General features: G+C 45.6%; 1 long non-coding RNA gene across 1 annotated transcript in view; it reads right to left on the reverse strand.

Annotated features, from left to right (window-relative positions):
• Positions 1–1,009: 1,009 nt before the first annotated feature.
• Positions 1,010–12,101, reverse strand: part of LOC309638874 — a 60,234-nt gene continuing 49,142 nt past the window's right edge. The window contains exon 2 of the long non-coding RNA XR_014251376.1: positions 1,010–10,461. This is a non-coding gene — a long non-coding RNA (uncharacterized lncRNA). The remainder of the gene's footprint in view (positions 10,462–12,101) is intronic.

Raw genomic sequence — 12,101 nt, forward strand, 5'->3', positions numbered from 1 at the left:
GGGCTAATAGAGTAGAATTACAGCTTCCTATAATGGGGAAAGTTAAATAGACAAGCTCTCCTAGCCCGAGGAGAACGAAGCAGAGGTCAGTGCTGCCGCCTTTGAACACGAATGGCCCCTTCCCGTCCGCTCCCTTTCACATGTGGCCTGGCAACAGTAGCAGACAGATGCGACACAAAGACAGACACACCTGATTAACCATGAATACGACAGCTGTCGTTTCCCCACCGCCGCCGCTGCCCACACCCTGGCTCTTTCCGCTGAGTTTTTTCCCTTCCTTTCAGCAAGCGTGAGGAAATTAAACCTACCATTAAGACCCACGTTAGTGGGAGGGTGTCAGCGGTAGGGCCTTTGTTTCTCCGCTCACAGACTTGTGATAGGTGCCTTCTGATTTGTCCTTTCATCTGAGCAAGAGTGGGAGCCTCCGCCAGCTCCAGACCCAGGACCCACAGAAAGGCCAGCGGCGGGTGGGATGGGACGGGGCTGACTCAGACAAGGAGGGAGAAAGCGGATTGAAAGCAGCGCGTTTCGTGCACCTGAAAGTGTGTCTCTCCACTCCTCCCCCTCCTCCTCCGTTTCATTCTCTTGCCTCCAGTGGCCAGATTTCCCTGCTGCTAAAAACACCCACCCTTAAAACAAACGGGCAGTCAGGAATGCACCCATAGGAAGTGGCTCAACGCAGCACTGTCTTTCCATGAGAACTTACTTATTTTGCCCTATTTTGAGCTGGCCTTGACAAAGAAGAACCAGGGCAGGTGTCTGGGGGGTTTTTTTGGCTTTTTTCCCCCTCTCTTAGGTAGCCAAATCCTTGAATTCCAGTAAACTTCCAAGACCTTGAGAATCAGGTACAGGAGAAAATCTAAGTGTTGACAGGTGAATGATATCTAATGACATAAAGTATAATGTGATTATGGGAGCTTCCAAAAACCTTTGCGATGGTAATTACAGCCTTGAGTGTGAACCCTGAGTTTTCTTCGGGATTTTATTTATTTATTTTTTGGGGGGGGAGGGTCAATCTTGAGTTAATCATTTGAATTCTGTAAGCCTGCATTTCTAGACCTTGAAACGGCTCTCTCAATTGTCAGAAAGTTCCTTAAGTATTTGCAAAGAGAGACTAATAAAAATGATCAGAAATCACTCAGCAAACAAACAGCCTTATAACATAATAATGAGGTGATAACCGGGTGATTTAACTCAACCTCACAAAAATTCAACAAATATCCCCGGTCTCCTCATGAGTGGAAACATGGTGGAATAATTCAAGCCTATCATCTGAAGGTTCACTGTTTCTAATGAAGCCCCGAGCCCAGTGTGTACTTCTGACTTCTCCTAAGGACTCATGGAGATATTTCCATCAAGATAATCAGGAAGAGGGCTAACTGAATTGCCTAGAAATTTTTGTTTCAGGTAACCCAGTAGAAGTCCCAGGAGCCATGTTCGTGTAGGACATTGGGATTTGCTCTAGGACACGAAGGTAGCCTACAGCGGTTGGTAACTCTAGGCTCATCTTTCACCTGATTGATGAAGAGCTATATCCACTATTAAATCAACTGAGGGCGTCTCACCTCAGAGCAATGTGAAAAGACCCTGTTCGCTCTGCCGTCAAGACCATCTCCACAACTCTTCTTCTATTACCCAAATATCTCTTTTTCTTGCTTCACAGCCCACAGTTGAAGCAGAGTAAGCCTGTCTGTTTTCAATCCTTAACTTTTCACACACACGGCAAATGAGAGGAACTTCTGAACACTGCGATCATCTGGCTGATGAGCAAGCTGTCTTCCATTTCTGGCAACGAACGCTCTTGGCTTTATCTTGACGGGAAGAAAACGGGTGAAAATACACTCTGGTTGGATATCATTGACAGCATTTGTCATCTTTGCAGCTAAAAGAAATTAGCTTAGAAAAATTTCCCCTCGGTACTGCAGAAGATGGCAAAAGAACTGACACCACCACTGAGATGCCAGCTGAACTGGATTCATAAATGAGGTAGCCTACTGTGATCTCTTTCGTAACAAACACAGTATCTCACCATGAAGTGGGATGAGGACTGGTCCAGCAGTGAGGACCTTTGGGGCCCGGACTGGGAGCTCCACGGGTAGACACAGTACCTTTAAGGGTTCACTTAACATGTCTGAAACATGTCCCCCTTTGTATTAGTTTGCTAGGGCTGCTGTAACAAAGTACTACAAACTGGGCAACTGAAACAACAGAAATGTGTTGCCTCACAGCGCTGGAGGCTAGAAGTCCAAGATCAAGGTGTTGGCAGGGTTGATTTCTCCTGAGGCCTCTCTCCTTGGCTTGTAGACGGCCGTCATCTCCCTGTGTCTTCACATGGTCTTCTTTCTCTATGTGTCTGATCCTAATCTCATCCTCTTATAAGGATACCAGTCATATCGGATTAGGGCCCACCTTAATGACTTCATTTTAATCTGATCACCTCTTTAAAAACCCAATCTCCAAATACATTCTGAGGTACTGGGGGTTAGGACTTCAAAATATGAACTTGGGAGGAACACAATTCAGCCCCTAATACCCTCTGAGGGACTCATTTAACTGAAGAAGCTCAGCTCTATCTCAGCTCTGACAGATTCTGAGCCTATGGCCTGGACCCACAAATGAAGTGAGTGGGGTAGTCACATGGCATCCATCTTGCCATGATTCACTCACAACAAAACACGGAGGAAGTAAAACGAATGGGCACTTCACTTGAAAGCAGGGAAGTCCATATCATGGATTCTAGGGGCTGTGAGAATCACGATGCCACCTCTCAGAAGAATTAGAAAGACCAATAAATGAGATTACTTCCACTCTAAGGTGAAAGTGTTTTATGACTGCATTTTCTCACCCTCATTGACCATGCCCATTCACCAAAGCCCAGAACAAAAGGGTTTTTCCCCTGTAACATTTAGAAACAGCAAAGAGCAGGGGAATGAATCATCAAACTGGCAGAACACTCTTCCTATGACTCTTTTACCTAAGTGAAAACATTACTTCCTGAAAGAGTGAAAAGAGAGAAAAGTGGCAGGAGATGACTAACAGAGGTGACTGGGCTGATGCAAAGAGCTTCAGGACGGCATGAACTCTAGAAACAGGCAAGGTTAAATGACGAAACGAAGGTGAGTGAGCACACTGCCTCAGGGAAATGAGGCTTGGGGGGGGGGGATTGTGAATAAGAGGCTCCCAAAAAAAGATGTATGTGTAATTTACTTTAGAGTTCCACCAACGCACAGCAGTGGGTTGGGTAGGATGGCTCTAAATACCCTGTGACACGTATTTACAAAGAAACTGGGTGGCTCTATTTAAATGACAACTTCTTATTCATCATCGCCTCTTGCGGCACTGCTCGTCACCAGGGTTCCTGGAGCAGCAGTGCTTAGTCATGAGCCACGTGCTGGCAGTGGCCAGGAAGTGATGGGAAGGCGAGCAGCTCACGACTACGGAGTTTCATGGAGAAGATGTAGCTCTGCGTGATGGCCTGTGTGATGAGTTTATCTGTGTCTCCCAAAAAGATATGTTCAACTCCTAACTCCCAATACCTCCGAATGGGACCTTATCTGGAAAGAGGGTCACTGCAGATGTCATTAGTTAAGATGAGGTCATACTACAGTAGGGTGGGCCCTTAATCCAAAATGGCTGATACCCTTATGAGAAGAGGCTAAATTTGGGCACAGAAACAGAGATATACGGGAAGAATGTCATGTGATGATAGAAACAGAGGTTGGAAGGAGGCATCTACAAGGCAAGGAATTCCAAGGAATTCCAAGGATTGCCAGCAAATACCAAAAGCTAGGAGAGGCAAGGGAGGATTCTCTCCTACAGGTCTCAGAAGGAGCGGGGCCCTGCTGACACCTTGATTTCAGACCTCTGGCCTCTGGAACTGTGAGGGAATAATTTTCTGTTATTTAAGGCACCCATTTTGTGGTACTTTGTTACATGGCAGCCAAAGGATACTAAAACAGTGCATCACACACTGTGGTGAACCCCACAATTCACCCCACATGTTCTTCTGCTCCTAAAAAAATACTCTACCAAAGGCCTCCACCTTCAGGAACTTGGCTTTTTTCCAGTTTTTAAAAAACTTTATTGTTCCTCCACCTTCTTAAGCCAACATGTTGCACAAATACTCAGTAGATCAGAGCTGGAGACAGATTATCTACCTGTTGTAAGTGATGACTTCTGTAATCTCAGCTTACACTGATCATCATGACCTTGGGCAAGTCTGTAGGACTTCGTCTCTTCATTACAAAATGAAGGACTTGAACTGTAGTAATTTCTAGTCTGAAACACTGAAGACCATGACCCTTCTTTTTCTTCATCAGTGTTTTACACTCCAAGATGATAAATGAGAAAGGGAGCAAAAATGTGATTAGTTTCCTTCTCTCTTGTGCTGTTTCTAAGGTCTTGATACAAAAATTAAATGGAAAATATTTGTAGAATAAACTGTTTAGCAAGTCGCAAGAGGGAAGAGAAAGGATATCAATTCAAAGGAGATGTTTCAAACTGTAGTTAAGTAATCAACCAACATTTATTGATGCCTACTGAGAGACTGAATATATTGATACAAATGAACAATGGCCGCATCATATATAAACAATAGAGTTCTGACCTACAATCTGCAATAACCAACCCAGGAAAACAACACATTTTCTACAGTAACCAGTCCAGGAAGTCAGCCTACTGTGTCAGGGTTATAGAAAGTCAGCAACAATCTAGGAAGCCAAATAATAACCCCTGTAACAACTGGGCCAAAATGACCAGAACTTAGTAACTGACAGCTCTCGTAATTTTTGTCCCCCTTCCAACATAGGACCAACTAGAGAAAATCAAATACACACCCCTAACTGATCCCATGGGATGCCTTGCTTCCAGTTACCTGCCTCCAGCTTCCCCAGGCCCACGGTCTCCAATCAACACACACCCGAAGCCTTCCCTTTTTTCCACTATAAATCTTTCCCACTCTTCTTCATTTATTTCCGCACTAAAAAATGCAAATAGGGCTTCCCTGGTGGCGCAGTGGTTGAGAGTCTGCCTGCTAATGCAGGGGACACGGGTTCGAGCCCTGGTCCGGGAAGATCCCACATGCCGTGGAGCAACTGGGCCCGTGAGCCACAATTACTGAGCCTGCGCGTCTGGAGCCTGTGCTCGGCAACAAGAGAGGCCGCGATAGTGAGAGGCCCACGCACCGCGATGAAGAGTGGCCCCCACTTGCCACAGCTAGAGGAAAGCCCTCGCACAGAAACTAAGACCCAACACAGCCATAAATAAATAAATAAATTTTAAAAAAAAGAAAAGAAAAGAAAAGAAAGGGTGAAATCAGCCAGAACTAAATTAGAGAAAAAAGTTTGCTCTGACTTTCTTCCCATTTAAAAAAAAAAAAAAATGCAAATAAATCCTATGCTAGACACTTGGCAGGTAGGGAAAAATACAAGGAGGTGTAAGACATGGTCCTTATACTTACCAAACTTTAAAACATTGGGATTTGAGATAAAATGCACAAAGAACAAGAACAACTACCACAACTAAGCAAGCAATAAAATCATTCAGGAATAATAATTCTCAAGTGCAAGTTCTAGGCAACGAGTGTAGAAGTCTGAAGGAGAGAGATTACTTTTGGCTGGGGAGATCGGATGTGAACTGGATTTCAGTACACAGAAAGGAATTATTCTAGTAAGTGAGTTCCCTTGCTCACATGATTACTTAAACTTGAAAGTTTGTGGGAACAGGAAGGAGCCCTGGCAGGAAACGTGTTTGTTCCACAACTACTTTGTCACTAAAGGAGGGTGATTTTTTGGGAAGCCCCCTCCTTTCTCTTCATAAGCATCAACTGAGTCAGGACCTTCCCTGAGTCACTCAGACTGTAGACAGGACGAGCTCGGCCAGTGGCCTCTGTGTTTCCATTCCAAACCTCTGCCCCAAATTCGGGGCTGCCCACCAAGAGTAGATGTTTATCTCCACCAGGCAATTGCTGAAGGCCAAGCAGAGGCGCCCTCTCTGATGAGGCTTTAGGGAACCCAATAAATAGGACCCCTCTTTCCTGCCCAAGTTCTGGGTCAATTAAGAGGTGTAAGTATAAGACAGACAGAGGTTAAAAATCACCTTTTTTTTTTTCGAATTGACAAAGTCTTGGTTAGAGAGTGTGACTTCAGCTCTGCAAACTTGTTAATATTGTGCCACTGAACTGAAGTCCCCTAGCCAGCACCAGGCACTGCTGGAAGGCAGGAAACGTTGCCACATGAGGAGCTGCCCCTTAAAACTTAAGGCTTGAACGAGCAGAAAATGTTCACTTTCTCCAGGCAATTCCCATACAGAGAGAAAGGAGACAGTGAGACACGCATCTTCAACTGACTCTCCCAGACTGACCGTTTTCCTCTCCCTCCAATGAAGTGAAGGAGATGACGGAGAGAGCGAGCCCAGGGCATTTACTCAATGGAAGCACGTTCCCCTGGAAACAAGAGGAGTGGGGAATAAACACTCCTATGTAACACCTAAAACAGGCAGGGCTAAGTCTCTGCAGGGTTGAAGTCTCTAACACACACACACACACACACACACACACACACACACACACACACACGAGTACATGCTCACATGTGAGCACACACGGCTACCAATGCTGTGGTCATGTTTTCTAGTTCTAGAATTTGTGACAACTTTTAACTCTAAGGGGAACAAATGTATTCATGGAGAAAATCTCCCAAGTGATGGCCTGCCCTCAGCATGACCAGTGTTAAGTGCAGACCCCGAAGTCAGGTGTCCCGAATCCCTGTCCTGGTCCTGGCATTAAGTGGCTCTATAATTACTCAAGGTCACTTACCCTCCACGTGCTCTGTCCCTGATTATGCACTGGTAATCATGGCACTTGTCTTGCCATGTGCGTAAGATGGGAGACAAAATGAGAAATGGTCGCTAAATAACTCAGCTCCATTTCCCGGAGGCACACAGGTTGTCCCATATTAAGAGAAAATAGTAATGTTTTTCTTGAAATATGGAATAAACGTGGAGCAGCCTTCCGCAACCATTTCAAACGTTTTCAGCACTAGCGAATTCATCCAAGAGTGGATCCCACAAAAGAGAAACAGAAGAGACCAGTGGTCGGGGTCCCTGAACCTGTAAGATTAAGAGCTGGGTGTTTCCCACACAATTTGGATACATACCCAGGGACTTAGTAACATATTTGTGATTAATTACACAGATAACTCTGAAAGCTGAGACAGGTTCTCTTTTACCCTCAGAGAAATTTTATCTGAATCATTCCTTAGGAACAAGGGACTAAAACACCCCTATTCCAAAAGTTACCCATCAGAGGATGGCATGATTTTGAAAGGGCATCCAACTTTTTCCCCTGCAGTTTCCTGAAGGAGAATCACTATGGTCAGATTAGCCCTTGGTCATGACTTCTTTGCAAATTCCTTGACAACAAATTGACCTTAGACCTAGTTTGAGAAATGGTGGGGAGAAAGGAAAGGAGAAATAAAGGAGAAAGTAGGGTTGAAGAAGGAGAGAAGAAAGAAGGGTTAGTCTTGCACATACAAGACAGGAAGAAAAATAAAGTGCAGAATTCTTCCAATTCCTGATTGGAATTTCCCGAGTTGCCCCTGAAAGGGACTACAGAGACCTCAAAGGCAGAGCTTTGTTTATTGGTAGATAGATACACAGAAAGGCTCAGTAGGAAATGTAACCTCAATTGGAAAGGTGTAGAAGGACCTGCGTTATTTCATTTTGTCATACTATTTCTCCACCTGTTATTCTCTCTACTCTCCACCTCCCTTTCACATGCTTTCATTCATCACAAACGAGGAGCCAGGCACTGCGACAGGTGCTACAGACACAGAGGACAAAGACGACTCCCTGTTACCTTCCGGGAGATTTGGGTCAGGTAGGGGAGACATGAGAAGGGTGTTCTGTTACAGTACAGTGAGGGAAGTGCTGAAGTAGACACAAACAAAGGGCATTCAAGAGCCCAGAGGATGGGGCTCTAACTTAGGGAGTGAGGTAAGGGACCACAGGAGGGGGTCCTCCGTTGGGTTCCCCAAAACACAGACCCAGAGACAGATTCGTGTGTACAAGGCTTCCTGGAGATTGCTCACTTGCGAGCGAGGGAGGAAAACAGGGCCAGGCGGAGGAAGAAGTTTCACTGCGATGCAGCTGCCCAAGAGGCCTTGGCTGACCCCTCAGGGAGCTCTAAAGCTGGGATGGCCTTTCAGAGCTGTCACTGACTGAGGCAAAGGGGCCAGGCCTAGAAGCGGGGCTTCGACCCCTCATCATATGTGGGCCGTCCCAGGGGAGAGGTGTGACCTTAGGCGAGGCTGCTCCCTTGGGCCAAGGACAAATACAGGAGAGGGATTTATCGGTGAGGCGGCAGCCGGCAACACCCGGTCCGGTCGCTGAGACAATGAGCACGTCGTCAGGCCTGAAGGGGAGATGGGTCAGCACCCACTACAGGAGGCTTTCCACAGGAGACCTGAGCTACGTGTGGGAGCGTGCCAGCACTGGCGAGAAGAGAAAAGTGGCCTAGGCAGAAAGAACAGCCATGCGCAAAGGCAAGGGACCTTCAGAAAGCACTGCACACATGGAAAACGACCGCAAACTCAGCAGACCCCTGAGGAAGGCTGGGAGGCAGGGCCTGAGGAGAGGAGTAGGGAGAGGTGAGCCAGAAGCGTGGGCAGCCAGATCATAAGGAGACCCACTGTCCACACTAAAGAGTCTGGGTTTTGCCTTGGAAATAGGGAGAAGCCAGGGAAGCGTTTTCAATGCTGTTTACAAAGTTGTTTTCGGATTTATACTCATAAAGATTGGAAAATTAGTTAAGTACAAATGATAAAATAAAATACACCCATAATCCCACCACCCAGAGATAACCATAATTAACATTTTGATGGTTTTCCTTCTGATATTTTACTATTTATAGATATATGTATCTAGGCAAAGAGAAAAAGGTTTTCAAAACGTCAGATTATACCGTAGGTACAGTTTTGTATATGCTCTTGTGATTTATATCATAAGCACCTTCACATCATTAAATGTTTTCCAAACATGTGATTTAAATAATGGCATAGAAGTCTATTAATTGGATTAAACTAACGCTTTCCTTATTGTTAGACAGTCTGGTTTTTTTCCAGATCTTTATCTACAACTTTTATTATATCCCTAAGATAAATTTCCCCAAAAAAGGAAATAATTGGGTTAAAAGATATGAACGTTTTAAGATTAAGAACACCAATAGAAGGTTTAAAAGATAAAGCTGGATGCATAGAAATTTATTGTTTATTTCCTTTATGTTCTGTTAACTCACTTATTTGTCTTCAGTGAAGGACAAGGAGAGAGGTCCAAGCAACTAATGGGTGTTCCAGTTAATGGAAGGTTCATCATGATGATTAGGAGGTTATCACACGAACCCACCGGGATCACCGTTCATGCTCTGACACCACTGGGGTTGCAGAGATCTGGTGGGCTAAAGCCTGCGCCACACCTAAAACTTAAATCTGTCCTGACCCTCAACCAATTGGAGTATTCAGATTTCATGTTTTCCTTCCTGTTGGAAAAAATCCAAATGTCCAAAGCCCAACGTTGGATGACCGTTTCCCGCTGAAATTCTCTGACTGTATCTCTGCGAATGTTCCTTACAAGTGAGCCACATTATTAGCAGTGCTTTCAACACGATGCTTCTTCTCCTAAGGCAGACAGAAGGAAGAACCTTTAAGCCTTCTATTGACATAACAGAAATTTTCCAAATGCCCTCAAATTCATCTTTATTTGTGCTGCTGCCTATAAATTACTTTCTCATGGAATATGGTTTGAATTACAGAAACTATCCCCCATTCCTTCCCCAGGGTTGCGGAATACTTCTTTTTGATGTTCATATCCTAATTTTAATCCATATGTCATGTTCTGTTGATGGTCCCTGGAGCTTAGATCAGACATAATTCTTGGGCAATGGGAACTTAGGTTCCGGTAATGTGGCCAGTTCTGTTTGTTAGGACCCTTCTGACAACAAGCTCTCTCTGAACAGCCTTCCTAACATGTGTTTATAATCACTTGGAGTTATCTCTACGGCACTTGAGTTGCCTTCCATCTGAAGTGGCCCTTGCGGTAGCACTCATTCATCCAGGCTGCCCCTGGCTTTGCGGTTTTTTAACCTGGCATCTCAGGAGGCAGAATGCTCTAACTGAAAGAGGACCAAGCTCGTATCAAGAGGTCTAGATTCTTGGCGAAGTTCTGCCACTAACAATCCAAGTGACGGAGAGGAATTTGCCTCCCATCTACCCATCTCTCAGAGGTGTCATGAGGATAAAACAAAGTAATACTCATCAAAATAGAAAACAATGCACACACGCTTGCCTTGATGAAGGTGGCACAGTCGGTTCCAGGACCCCCCCTCGGTTACCAAACTCTGAGGATGTTCAAGTCCATTATATGAAATGGCATAGTGCAGTCGACTCTCCATACCTGCAGGTTCCACATCTGAGAATACAGAGGGCTGACTGTATTTTAGTGCAGTAATCTCATTTATATGAATGGAGCAAGAAATAATATAGTCCAGAAAGAAGATGTATTCATTCAAAAGGGGTAAGAGCAGGCACTTGGAGAAGCAAGAAATACAGAATCCAGTCCACGCAGTCAAGGGGTTCAGAGAGGGGCTGGAAAAGAGTACCTGTGGCAATGAGAAGGACCTTAACGGATGTGTGTGACATGATGTGGAGCCTGGAGGAGGTAACGAACGCTGCTCGGGGGAGGTCAGCACCAGTCAACACGTGATGCTTGAGCAAAGTCCTGAAGGATGAAAAAGACCATGTCCAGGCAGATAAATCAGGAAAGAAAGCATCACTCACAAAGACCCCGAAAAAGTAAAAGGACACAGCACGTTCAGAGAACAGCAAGTCCATCCGGGTGCGGGAGCGCAGAGTGTGTCAGGAAGTGGCAAGGCTGAAGACGTGTGCCCCTGCCACTGACGCTGCATTTGTCCTCTGGGCAGGATAGAGCCAGTGATGAGCTTTAAGCATGGTTACATTAGTCACGGTGCAGGCGAGAAACATATGGCACACTGAATTTGGTAATTTAAGAAGTGTTTACGAAGGGATTGCATTCAAAGGTGTGGGCGGGTGTAGGGAGACCACATGGGGTCCTGTTGCCATCCTTAGGCCTGAAGGGTGAGGGGGGAGCATCCATCGAGGGAGGAAATCGGTGTGTGGGGACCTCCAGGCAAGGGGTCAGGGAAGTAAATGACCCTTCCCACTGCTCCCACCTCCCCGTCTGACCAGTGCCTTCCATTGGCCAAACCCAGCCTGAAGCCAGAGGGCAAAAGAGCTTTGGGGGAAGAAGGCAAGGTGAGAAGGATGGCTCTGGAGGGACAGATGAAAGCTATCTAACACCAGGCAAGTAGCACCAGACGGGAATTTCATGAAGCTCTTCAGGCAGCAATATGGAGAGAGGGAGCTAAGGAGAAAATGGGAGAAGTAAGGCGTAATCCAGGTGAGAAATGATGGGGACTTGACAAGGCAGTGGTGGCAGTAAGGAAGGGGTGCAATGGATTCAGAGAATGTTCAGAAGGTACAGTCCAAAGAATGTGATGGTTACTGGCTGGTATGTCTCAGAAGTTCTTTCTCAGACATGTACAGCTCAACAGGCCATAAATAAAACAACAAGGAAACCAGACAATTCTGGGCGATACAGCCCATTATTTCTGATGTCTGAGACCTATCTTTCTTCAAGCAATTCATTTTGGTGGGGGTACCATGCCTTGGATTTGGAAGCCAAGACCTTAAGTGGTTCCATCCTTGTCAACTATCTCGATATCCACCACCTGAGAAGAAATGTGGTGACTGTAGTGGGCCAAGTGGTGGCCCTTAAAAGATATGTCCACATCCCAGAACCTGTGAACGTGACCTTATTTGGGAAAACGGTCTTTGCAGATATGATTAAGGATTTCAAGATGACATCACCCTGAATTGTCCGGTGGGCCCTAAATCCATAACAAGTGTCCTTATGAGAGACAGCAAAGGAGAAGACATGGACACACAGAGAGAAGAAGGCCATGTGAACACAGAGGTAGAGATTGTAGTTAAACAGCCACAAGCCAAGGCACACCCGGAGCCCCCAGAGGC

This window comes from Balaenoptera physalus, assembly GCF_965194825.1.
Source record: "Balaenoptera physalus genome assembly, chromosome: 11".
NCBI classification, from domain to species: Eukaryota; Metazoa; Chordata; class Mammalia; order Artiodactyla; family Balaenopteridae; genus Balaenoptera; species Balaenoptera physalus.